The following is a 12,829-nucleotide window of genomic DNA, read 5'->3' on the forward strand; positions in this document are numbered from 1 at the left end:
AGTGTCTAAGTCTGGGGCTCTCTGCAGACAACTAGAAGGTATTCTAATAGAAAGGGACGGTTTGTTTTATAATGGGGTTATAGTATAAAAAAAAAACATGCTCACCACTATATCACAGGAATAAGATCATTCTGAAAATACCGCAAAGCAGGTACCACTAAAATTACCGCCAATACAAGCTAACAAGGTATGGTCACTAAAATAGTGTGATACCAGACCCACTCTAAATGTAAGACTAGTTTAATGCCAAATTACTGCCAATATTTTTACGGTAAGAAAATACCGCCAAATCCCGAATTTACCCCAATAAGACAAAATCTCCTACACGCCCCCAACTATGGCACTTGTCCGCTGAAATGACCCAGTGGCCAAGAAATGCAGTACATTGAGCACCTTTTCCAAGGGGCTCAGTGCTTGGGAGCACAGGGTGGGTGATGTGAGGTCATCCTCCCACTCAACGACCAGGCCTAGGATGATATGGGTTGGAAACCTGTACCTGCCATAGACCTGGTCATCAGGCATCCCAGAAAGGCTGGTCCTGGGTAAAAAAATGCAGGGCCTGGCTATCCTCCTCCTCCTCCTGCGGTGTCCCACGGCCACTGTTGCGAGGAACGGTATATTCATTGTTGCGGTATGAGCTTGTTTGTTGTTTGTGTGCACTTTCATGCTGCACAGGGGCGCTTCCGCCAGCTTCCGCCTGGCGTACGTGTTTCCCGATTAGCGCGTCTTTTGTGCGGCGCGGGTTTCCCCTATTCGATTCCATGAATACGTGTTGTTAGCACATGTGTGGCGTTGCAAGGATTTAGCAGCGGTACTTCCCCCATAAAGCCCACATTTTCACGTGTTGTTCCCATTCCACGTGTTCTGGCCCCTTTTTAGGTGTATGCGCTGCCTCGTGTGCGCCTTCACTGGCCATTTCGCGCACAGCCGATGAGATGTCGAAATGATGTGTGCGCCACACACAGATTCAGCGCAGATCTCAGGTAAGCCACGCGCAGCGCCTTCCATGAATCGACAAACGGCTGCTTGTGCGGCTTACGCACGCGTGTTCTGCGATTTTCACACTTAAGCCCCTGTTTTCAGCGCACATTAATTCCATGAATTACCCTGAAAGACATTTTTGGAGTTTGTTGCGTGGCCCATCATACAAAAGAGTTAAAATATACATGGAAAACCATGTGGCAGCTAAATCCTTGTTTGATAATTTCTCATCTTTATATCAGGGGCATGCGACTAAGCATGCAGGTGGAATTGATTGCTCCTCGATACGCTGACCCTGTAGGAGGGGGAGATGGCAGTCAACCAACAGTCACACAATCGTGCCCGGCACCAGATGTGATCCCTGCAGATTTCTATAAGGGAGCACCTTTGGGAGTGACCTGGGAGGGCTGTTTTTATTTATTTATTTATTTATTACATTTGTTATACGCCCAAACCCATGTGTATCACGGCGTACGTTACAGAAAGCTTAATTTCTCTGGTTACAAAGGGAGAAAGATACAAAAAAACATGAAAACATACAACATAGCATAACAAACTGGCCATCATATGAGGTTGATATAATAAAAAATGGCGAATACGACAGATAGAGATGTACTTGTGAATTGGCCGAAGTGAAGGCAAGCAGGGTTTCTGGTAACACTGGGGTCGATGCATAGAAACTTAGGTTAACATTTGTTAAATAGCCAGGTCTTTAGGAGTTTTTTTAATTTGGGGTAAGATGGTTCATTTCTCAGTGCGACTGGGAGGGAAATCCATGTTTTTGGCGCTTGGATCGGGAAGCTGCTACCTCCTGCCTTCGTGAGTTTGAAGCGTGGGACACAGGGTTGGGGACTTGTTGTTAGATCTCAGGGTTCTTGTCGAGGAATTCAGTATTACTGTGTTGTTGAGGTACACAGGTGCCTTCTTGGCTAGGCATTTGTGTGCAATACAAAGAGTTTTGAATAGTATTCTTGCTTTAATGGGCAGCCAGCGCACCTCTCTTCTTGTGTTGGAAATGTGGTCTGACTTTTTAATCCCAATTGCTGCTCTCAGTGGTTTATTTTGTAGGATTTGGAGTTTTGCTAATTGGATTTTTAAGAGCCTAGTAATAGTACATTACAGTAATCTAATTTAGACAAAATTAATTCCCAGGCGTGAGTGATGCAGTTTTGTGGTATTAAGAATTGGCAATTTAGCGCTATAAGTTTGGCAGTGTAGGTAATGGAGGTGGAGAGATTCTTAATGTGCTTAGTCATGGTGAGGTTTGAGTCCAAATAAACAACCAGTGTTTTAACTTGGTTGAGAGTCGGGATGGGTGTGCCATCAATGAGTTGTAGTCAGGGTGGAGAGATGTGATTTTAGACAGGGCGCCCACAATGAGGATCTCTGTTTTTTCATCATTGAGGCAGAGACTGTTTGTTGCCATCCAATTTTGTATGATGGCATAGATTTCATTTATTAGAATTGTTTCTTGTTCATAGTTCCCTGAGATAGGGATCAGTATCTGGGTGTCATCTGCAAAATGGGTGTAGATGACACCCATGGTGTCCAGAGAAGCAAAGAGAAGCTTAGTAAAGGCATTGTAGAATGTGTGTGAAAGGCATGAGCCTTGAGTAACACCTATAGACACAGAAATAGGACCTGCGGCTTCCTTACCTATGGTGACTCGAGAGGTTTGATCAGCTAAGAAAAATTTGACCCAGGTTGTGGCTTTACGTTTGAAGTGGACATTTTCTGACAACGTGTTGCAGAGTTTGTCATGGTCAACCAAATCAAACGCAGCTAATAAGTCTAGAAGAAGTAAGATGCAGAGGTTGCCTGAGTCTCTAATGCTATCCATTTGGATTTTTATATCCAATAGAGCTGTTTCCGTGCTATGGCTAGGCCGAAAGCAGGATTGTCTTGTTCATAGTAGGTGGTTTGATTGCAGGTAAAGTTGGATTTGGGAATAAGCTATTTTGGGCCTCATTACGACCCAGGCGGTAAGTTACCGCCTGGGTCGTACCTTTACCACCATGGCGTAAACTATGTTTACGCCATGGTGGTTGGCGGACTTACCGCCCCATTCCGAGGTTGGCGGGGCGGTAAGTCCCCAACCCCCATTTACCCTTCCCCATTCCCATTTTTGCCCCATAGGGCATAATGGGAGTGGGGAAGGCGTTAATTACGCCACCGTAAATTACGGTGGCGTAATTAACATCAAGGTCCCTTAGCGCCATGGATTTTAACACCTGGGTGTTAAAACCTCCATGGCGCTAAGGGACCTCGGATTCAGGCGGTAAGGGTCGGCGCTGTTTACGCCGCCGTAAACCCCTTACCGCCTGAGTCGTAATGAGGCCCTTTGTCTATTATTTTCAGAAGGAAGGGGACAGTGGTAATAGGGCGGTGGTTAGTGGGTATGGTGGGGTCCAGAGAGGGTTCTTTCAGGAGAGGCGTGACCCAGACATCTTTAATGTTGGTGGGGAAGACATTAGTTCTGAAGGGTGCATTGACGAAGTCGGCAATGATGGGAGAGACCGTGGGGGGACATCATTTGATGAGTTTGCCTGGGAAACAGTCTCCTTTGCAGTTTGAGCGTTTAAGCCCTGCAATAATCTTTTGGACCTGAGTTTGGTTAACCTGAGAGAAGCTAAACTGCTGGCCTGTTTGGTCAAGATCTAAATCTTTGGGTTTCGGGGGTGGTTTCGGGGGTGGGCATTTTTTAGCTAAAAGTTTTTGTTTAGCTAGGATTTTATCTTGGAGCTTCTCGATTTTAGCAGCTAGTGCATTTTGGATTGTAGTGCACCAATCTTTGCTGGCTATTATTGGTGTTGTCACAGGGATGGGGTTTTCCAATTCTCGTAGTACAGTGAACGAAAAATTTGAGGCAGCATTGTTGATACGTGTCAGAACTGATTCTTGCGTAGACTATGTATACCTCCGTCCCCAAGCACCAGTTAGAGAGACTAATGGAACTCACTGACCAGTTATCGAGGCCACAGGTGGCTGGAACAAAACACTGGGTCCCCAGGAGTTGCAATGGAAACAAGGAGTTAGTGCAACACAACAATCACTTCATAGGCTGTACATCAAATCCCATCAAACAACTAAAAAACTAACACCTACCAGTTGGTATGCTGGGGAGGATGTATAATTGGAGGACGGTGAACAGGATACCTGTCTACTAACCCACTAGGGCGGTGCGAGGTGAACAGCAATGAAGGGCCAGCAATAGAAACACCTGGTAGTTGCTTGACGTGGAATCAGAAAGGAGCTCAGGTGATAGTGTGAGTGTGGGTTTGCATGGAGCAAATAGGGAAATTCCAAAGGCAGTCCAGTAGTACAAACCGGGGGTCAGAAATGTTTCGGATCAAAATCAAAAATGTCAATGCAAAAACAGTCCATATCCGTGCCGAAGTCGTATCAATTGTAGAATTCCTGAGCCGAGATGAAGCACCAAAGCCGTTGAGATGCAAAGAGAGGGTCCGTGGAGCAAAGCTGTGGTCAAAATCCAGATTCGCCAGAAGTACAAGGTAATCTGAGGAAAGGCCATGAGCCGGGTAAGAAACGCTGCTGAGAAGCGCCAGGTGGTGTTTCCGGCATTCCATTATGTCATTACCGTGGCAACGCAATCACGTGACCCAGTCCTTCTCACGTGACCGCGTAGCCGTGTCGTACGACCAGTGCACAGTCTCCAGGGTAACTGCCAGCCATGACGCGGCCGAAGCTGCCACAAATACTGTGGCCGCAGCATGGCAAAACCCCCAGGTAGATTGCGAGGGTGGCATTGTGCAACTTGGAACCCACGTCGCTGCCTGGAGGGATAGCCATGAGGACCACGTGTGAGTCGTGAACCAGTTGTATTATGATGTGTACTGGAGGGATCATGACGTGTGGAATGCGTGACAATGCGAGAGTTCAGGGCATTGGCTTTCTGTTCAATAACTGTAGTTTTGTATTTATTGATTGCCTCTCGGAGAGATTTGGCCGAGAGTGGAGTGGGGGATTTCTTGTGGCTGTTTTCTAAATATCTTTTGTGCCGCCTAAGCGACACTATTCTTCATTGAGTCAGAAGTTAGAACTTTTCACTTTGCGTGGTGTTTTGGTAATGAGCGGCGCTGGTGCATCAATGGTATTTTTTAGGCATTTTTGGAAGGGGATAGCAATAAAATTGGGATCTGCATCCTGGATGGTTGAAGGCAGGTTGGCTACGGCCTCAGCCAACACTGGGGAGAGGTTACCCTAAGTGAGATTGTGAGTATTTCTGGTTTCAATGGGGTTTAGGCAAGTAGTAATGGTGGTGAGTTTCTCAAGGGGGGTTAAGGTGAAGCTGATTAGGTGGTGATCCGACCAGATAATCTTGGTGATGGACTTGATGGTTAGGCATACATTTTGGGTCAGTACCCAGTCAAGGCTGTTAGGCTGCTGTGCCTGCTGAGAGCCGTAGGAAGAATTATAGATATTCACCGAACATTGGGGAAACATACCTGCTACTTTTTTGACATTTTTTACAACTGAAGCATGCCACGCCCCCTTTTTGCCAGAACACTATATAATTAAAAACCGGCGCCCATCTGCGCACGCGCACCTCCGGGAGTGCCCTGCGAGTGCTGTTAGGTTGCTGTGCTTGCTGAGAGTCCTGAACTTCGTAAGAAGAATTATAGATATTCACAGCACATTGAGGAAAATTACCTGCCACTTGTATGACATTTTTTACAACTGGAGCAAGCCGCGCCCCCTTTGCAACAGAACACTATATAATTAAAAACCGGCACGCAATAGTGGGAGTGCCCTGAGAGTGCTATTCGGCTGCTGTGCCTGCTGAGAGCCCTGAACTTCGTGAGAAGGTATAGCTACTGCTCTATGTACATTGCACAATGGAGACATTACAGCAAGCCCTGGACTAACGTTTGTCTATCTCTACTTTTAAAATTATAGCTATTCACCGAACATTGGGGAAAATTACCTGCTACTTTTTTGAAATTTTTTACAACTGAAGCAAGCCACGCCCCTTTTCGCCAGCACATTATATAATTAAAAACCGGCAGGAGTGCCCTGAGAGTGCGGTTAGGCTGTTTGGCTGGTGTTCGGTGGTGAGTGGGGGTAACTTACACCATCATTTTACCCCAACTCCAAAAGGTGTACGTTTGTGAGACCGGCTGGGTTTAGTTGCTGAGTGGTGTATTTTGCTGGAAATACACGGGTTATGCCTGCCGTTCTCTGGAAATATCAACTAAGGAGTGTGTTTAAAAACATTTATCACTGGATCGCAATGACCCTAAGAAAAATGAAAAATAGAACGATTGGCAAAAAAGGTAAAAACAACACCCTGAATGCCCAGCTAAAAAACAAAGGAGTGGTTGCAGGGTCCATTGAGATTTTGTGGGAAGGTAAAGGTGACAAAAGGGCAAAAGGACAGGAAAAGACCTAATCTATCCTGAAACGCATACGCAGACGCAACACTAACACTGCTAAGCCTATAGCAAGGAGGTGGATGAGAGTCCTGTGGGTGAGGAGATTGCTGGAATGGAACTGATTGATAACAACTCTTTATTAAATATGGTACTGCAATTGAAGGAAAGAACTACTGAGCCTGTTAGTGTAAATGAAGAGGAGGGAAGGGAGAATGTAAAGCTGGCTGAGGATGTAAGGGCAACCCCAAATGTGGTGGAGTCCCAAATATCAAATTTGGAGAGATCCCCTGATCTCACAGCAATAGCAGGTAGAGCCTATGCCTCATCACCAGTTAGGAAAGCTTCCTCGTCCGATTCCGACTCGGAAGATGAAGATAAACCTTATGAACCAGAGCACATCAAAATAATTAAAGCTCCATTTAGCCTATGCAACACAGTGTTCAACAAAACAAAAAGAAATTAAAAAGTATTTGGAGTTGCTGGAATATATGATGCGCCCGATTACCAACAAAATGGTAGACCCTATGATTGAAGAGGTTAATGTGGCAGACGCTAATTTGTGTGAGTGTGATGTCCTAGATGAAAATGATTTGAAACTTATGGTACATAATGATGAGGAGGAGGTCTTGAATATAGAGAAGAGTGGGGATACATCCATTGAACCGCCCAACGGGAACAACAGGAATGCCCCTAAGGAAGTCCCTATGTATAAAAACTTCAAAAAGGGTAAAGCCACGACAAAGCATGTTAATTTTGGCACCAAAAAGAAAGATGGCCCAATAAATGCAAGGTCATTAGCTGGATTGTCAGAGGGAATAAGATGTGTAGAAATGCCTAATTCCTATCAGCTTGTTGAAAGAAAATAAAAGGACGTTAAGAAACAACAAATTAGCAAAAATTATCATAAACAAAAGCAGTTGGACTCATGAGCCCAGAGAAATAGCAATAAAGAGAATAATGTAGCTCGGAGCAAGTTGATGAGCTCCAATTTGAGGACTGGGAAATTGGAAATAATGATATGTATGATAATGTAACATATGGAAACAATAAGAAGAAAGCTACCTTACTTACGGATGTGCTCAATGGCACTGAGATGAAAACATCAGTTATAAAGATCATAGATACATATGCCACCTCCTGCAGCCCCTATCCAAATAGGAAAAATATACTTGAATTACTGTATCAAATACCAGATATAAGAGCCATAACAAGCAAGGAAATAGACTGGGTTGTATTACCAAGTTCTTGGTATGATAAAAATTGGTTATCTTTGTATTCGGTTTCACCCATCATTGCTGAACTCATCATGACATATGCCAAAGAGCTAAAGAATATAGAATATGAGGCAATTAAGACTATCCCTAAAATGGAATATGTGCCTAAAAATAAGGAAAAAAAAACATTAAGAAGCCAATGAAAAGTGGTTAACTGGAATTAGAGAGGTTGGTTAAATGTATTGTGGAGGAGCTTACAAGACATCCAGTAACTAATCTGAAGGGCTATAAAAAAAAATATATGTCCAATACGGATAAAGTCGATTGACAAACTTGTATCCTATGGCTTTAACTATTTAATAGAGGCCGACATCTTTGCTCTCCAAGAAACTTGGCTATAGATGGATATAATATCCAACAAAAGAAGGCCATGAGAAGTGACTGTGGACGTCCATTTGGGGGCCTGCTGTTGGGGGCTAAAAACTGTGAGAGTGTTACTCACCACACCAAATGGTCGGAAGAGTGGAACCAGACCTGGAAGGCAGAACAGTGGTGGAGTCCTTGGAGCAATCAGTCTTTCACCTCAGCTACCCTGATTTCAGAGAATCAGGCTTCCTCAAGAGAGGGGCTCTTTTCTATGATGTATTCCTCTGCTGTGGTTATAAGACAGACAGAGGTATCAATCAAATAAAAGAGCGGGGTAAACGCGCACCGTTAGACCAACAGCTGAAAAAGAACCACAGAAGTGTTAGATGCGGTACAAGTAATTCTAGCCAGTAAAAGAACACTCAACAATGATGAATACCTGGATGTAAGGTTGGTTGAAGTTAGATAGAAGAGTATGTGCTGTGTCTGAAAGAGCAATACCAAAGGCAATGAGTGTTAGGAAAGATTTCTTAATTGTAGGTCATTTTCCTTCCATGTGGCAACCCCTAAACTTTTTGCTGTTGTTTCCACCCTGATCTAGACTTTGCCAGAGAAGCACAGCCTTCCGCCGCACTCCTCTGGGCTTTCGCTCCATTCTTACGGGGAAACTAACATGCCCTTAAGACAGTCAGTACCGGGAAACGTTGTTTTCCGTAGTTCTTTTATCATGTTGCAGCTTTCGTGCAACATGACACAAGAGGGCACTGTATGCTAAGTTACTGCTCTCTTGGGTATCTAGTCACTCTACAGGCCCTAGACACTCTCTTTGGATTGTTAATGAACAGTGCAAGTGAATCACGGACGGAACTGGTGGCAGCGATCGTTTCTTTGTGTTTTGAGCTCCTTTTGGCTGTTTAAGCGCGTTTCTCGCGCTTAGTCCAAAATGGTGGCCTGGCTCCCAAAATGGCCAGACCACGAGGCTCTTTGTCCTGCCCGCTGACCACCTTGCCCCCTTCACCTTCCGCAGGTTGAGCCGACCCGGGGCCTTCCTTATTTGGGCATGTACTTTCCCGCGAAACTCAGATGCTTTCGCGGGCTTCTACAGGTCTTGCGTGCGCCTCCAGGATATGGGCTGGGATGTCTGGTCCCAATACACATCCTTGGTGCCAGAGAGTCTAGTGTGTCTTGAATGCCTGGGACCACAGTGGTCCGTGATAGGTCCACATATGGCGTGTTTTGTGAGCAGATCTCCCATTGGGTACTCTCCGTTTTGGCACGAAGGGAACTCTGGATAAGAGGAGGCTGGAAACACCACTACCATGTCGATCTCCTGAGTACTCACGAACGACGGATACAGGATCCAAGTATCCTGCAACCAAGAGGCTGAACCGAGGAATCCCTGGTGACCCGACCCGCTGAAGGACTGCTCCTCTGCACTGCTGTCGCCCTGTGAAACCATTCTGCCTCTGATCGAACGAGAAGGTCTGTACTGGTACTCCGACCCTTTCGAATAGTGGGAACAACTATTCTCGGCATCTTCATCATCTCCTGCACGTAAGCCTTCGGAAGCATCTCTGGGCCATCCAGTGGACTGACCAGCCTACACAGGAGTCTTGCTCTGTTACCGCCGTCAGGTTGTGTTGTATTCCAAGTCCTTAGCACTCTCACACGATTCGTACACTTGGCATTCCCAGGTCTGAAGTGAGAAGTGTGCATTGGGCTGAAATACACATGGCCGCTCTGTTGCCCTGCTGTGGTAACAATCTGTGCGAGTTCACTGCGTTTGGGAAATCCTCAAATCTAACTTCTGCTGCCGCGGAATCTACACGATGCCGAGACGTCCCCTGCTCGTATCTGAACCTGCCAGCACTGAAAGTGACGCGGAGAAGCCTGGGTCTGCCTGCATCGGGGACCGGTGAGTAGCAACGCTAGGAACTGGTCGCCCTCCTGCAGTAGCCCTTAGCTTTTCCTCGCTGTGTTAAACTCACACCTTTTTCGCACTCGCGCTCTGCTTCTACCCGCAAGTGGAGGCCGCGCTTGAGTAGCAGAGATTTGTTCGCCCTCCTTTGTTCAACGCTCTGAACTGCCTGACTTCCTTGAAGAGACTCCCCTTGGCCCATCGGCACCAGCGTGTGCAGGTACTTTTGAGCACAAGGATCCACTCGTCGTAGGGCTCAGGCTTCCTTCTAATTAGGTGGCCTCTGAAGGCGAGCTGGGTCTAAACGATTACTTGCACTGCCTGTTTTCCTCCCCATCTAGGTGGTCTGCATATTTCGTGCTTCGAACTCTTTAGACCCTTCGGTAATTGTATATATATATTGTACTTGATTGTGATGTGTTGGTTTACTTGAGTTTTATCGTGATTCTTTGCTATGGGCAATATTACAAAGGCCTTGTAATAAATGTGTCTATATTTTTAATATAACACCTGCTTGGAGTGATTTGTAAGTGTCCTTGCTTTGTGTGCTCATTGCGGGCTTTCAGTCACCCTCACCCCTCTTGAGACCTAGTCTTGACCGCCGCGATCGCTACCTTGATTGGTCTGGCTTGTCCAGAGGTTACCCTGTTCCAAGAAACTAGGCTGGCCTTCTGAAACTTTGCCCCTCCAGGACAGAGTTCAGAAATCCATCTTAACAATGAGGAACTAACCAATTATTTTAACTTCCCATTAAATACTAAAGAATGCACGACTAACCTGAAAGGGTATGAATATGGAGCAAAGGAAATCCTGCTGGAGAGAAAACAACGACGGGATAAAATAATAAACAGGGTAGTTAGTAAGGTAAGTACACCCGAACGGCACGAGGGGCGCGCTAGGTACGGGTTGGTGCATGTAACTGGGAAGCGTCCTGGAATGCACTCTGTAGATAGGACCTTTCAAATCCAGCAGTAGGAATGCAGTCCAAAAGCGAAGAGTAGGATCCTCAAATGCAGTGGCAGGAAAAGTTAATCATGAGGAACAAACAATACATAGGAAGCAAGAGCCCAGTATAGAAAGGAGGCACACTCACAATGTTTAGGAAGTTCAAGCTGTCAGGGTTCACCGTTCCGTTGAAGCCCTTGAGAAAGGAACCAAAAGGGAAATGGAGCGGAGAAGGAAGACTTCGAAGTGGAAGCTGCCAGCAATCAGGGGAGCGTTCCGAGTCGTAACCGGCGTGTGGAACCAAAGACAAAGGGATAATCCGAAGGCAGTCCGAATGGCAATCAAGTCGACTAACCAGGGAAATCAGATAGACAGATTCACAGGAGTGGCAAGGGATATAGCGCAGAGGCTACACACGTATGGAGACGTGTTTGCTACGATTAGCAGCAATGAGCCCCAAAGAGAGACAAAGTTATGTAGGCAAGGGGCGGAGCCTCGGCATACGCGTTGTGCATAACGGCTGTGTCAGCTGACACAGCCGATGCCGGCGCCCATACACTCTCCATGGCAACTGGTAACGCCGCCACACAGATGCCTTTCCCCAGGCTGTGTGAGTCTGCGTTACTGCGGAAGGGGAGTTGCACCGCCGAAGCATAACAGCATCTGCCCCCAAAGACACGGACAACCCCCAGACAGAATGGAAGTCTCTTAAAAGATCGGGACAGTGTAAATTTGCAAGGGTGCAAGGGGTTCCTAGGTCTGATCCTCGGGACCAAAACCCTTCCAGTCAACCAGATAAAAGGTAGTACCTCTAGAGACCCTACAATCCAAGATGCGAGACACCTCATACTCCTCCTCACCATCCACCAATATGGGAGACGGACGGACAGGTAAACGTGTGGAGGGAATGCAGGGCTTGAGCAGGGACACATGGAAGACAGGATGGATACGCCATGACTTCGGTAAGGCCAGCTTGACAGCAATAGGATTGACCACAGAGATGATGAGGAAAGGACCCACAAACCGTGGTAGCAAAGATCTCGTACCTGCTATTCGCAGGTTCTGTGAAGACAGCCAGACTCTCATACCGGCCTGATAATTGGGACCAGGCACCCGGCAAGCATCTGCCGTTCTCTTAGCACGCTCCTGGGCCCAGAGCAAATGGCATCGGACGTCCCGGTGTAACTGGTCCAGATCACGAACACAAGCCAAAGCGGCAGGGTTAGTTGGAGGCAAGGACGGATCAAGAGGCAAAAATCGTGGATGACACCCATACAGGGCAAAGAACGGGGAGACTCCTGTGGCAGAATGCACCGAGTTGTTGTAGGCGAATTCTGCTTGGGGCAAAGCAGTAAACCAGGATTGCTGAAATTGAAGGCATAGACAACGTAAATAATGTTCAATAGTCGTCCGTCTGAGGATGGTACGAAGAGGAGTATCTGTCATCGATGCCAAGAGAGGTTGTGAGTGCCCTCCAAAAATGGGACGTGAATTGCGTTCCACGATCAGACACGATGATGGATGGCAACCCGAAGTACCTGAAAACATTAGCCATAAACAATCTACCCTACTGAAGAGCGGATGGCAGACCTGCCAGGGCACAAAAATGGCATACTTAGTGAAATAGTCAATAACTACCCAAATGGTGTCATGTCCATGCACCTCGGGTAGGTCTACGATGAAATCCATCGGCACCATGTGCCATGGTTTGCAAGGGACTGGCAGCGGATGAAACAAGCCTACGGGCTTAGACCTGGATGTTTTGCATTGTGCGCATATTGCACAAGAGGAAACATAATCCCGGACATCCCTGGACAAATTAGACTACCAAGCCCAACGACGTAAAGCTTCAGCCATTTTTTTATGGCCAGGATGTGCCGCGATGACAGAGTCATGAGACCACTGCAAAGCCAAGGTACATGCCTGGCCTAGAGGTATGAAGATGCCTCCTTGTATAAATGGCAGACCCTTAACCACATCTAGGTTGAGATCAACGACTTCCGTAGGATGAG

At 46.5% G+C, this 12,829-nt stretch overlaps 1 protein-coding gene and 1 long non-coding RNA gene across 2 annotated transcripts in view; one reads left to right on the forward strand and one right to left on the reverse strand.

Moving 5' to 3' along the window:
• The window catches only part of LOC138581433 (uncharacterized), a 68,840-nt gene extending 64,206 nt beyond the window's left edge, over positions 1-4,634 (reverse strand). The window contains exon 1 of the long non-coding RNA XR_011304551.1: positions 4,087-4,634. This is a non-coding gene — a long non-coding RNA (uncharacterized lncRNA). The remainder of the gene's footprint in view (positions 1-4,086) is intronic.
• Positions 4,635-4,690: 56 nt separating this feature from the next.
• Positions 4,691-12,829, forward strand: part of ZC3H7B (zinc finger CCCH-type containing 7B) — a 1,285,355-nt gene continuing 1,277,216 nt past the window's right edge. The window contains exon 1 of the mRNA XM_069652753.1: positions 4,691-4,802. The gene's annotated coding sequence lies outside the window, so the exon portion shown is untranslated. The remainder of the gene's footprint in view (positions 4,803-12,829) is intronic.

The sequence above is a fragment of the Ambystoma mexicanum genome, chromosome 3p, assembly GCF_040938575.1.
Source record: "Ambystoma mexicanum isolate Mex_15411 chromosome 3p, UKY_AmexF1_1, whole genome shotgun sequence".
NCBI lineage: Eukaryota > Metazoa > Chordata > Amphibia > Caudata > Ambystomatidae > Ambystoma > Ambystoma mexicanum.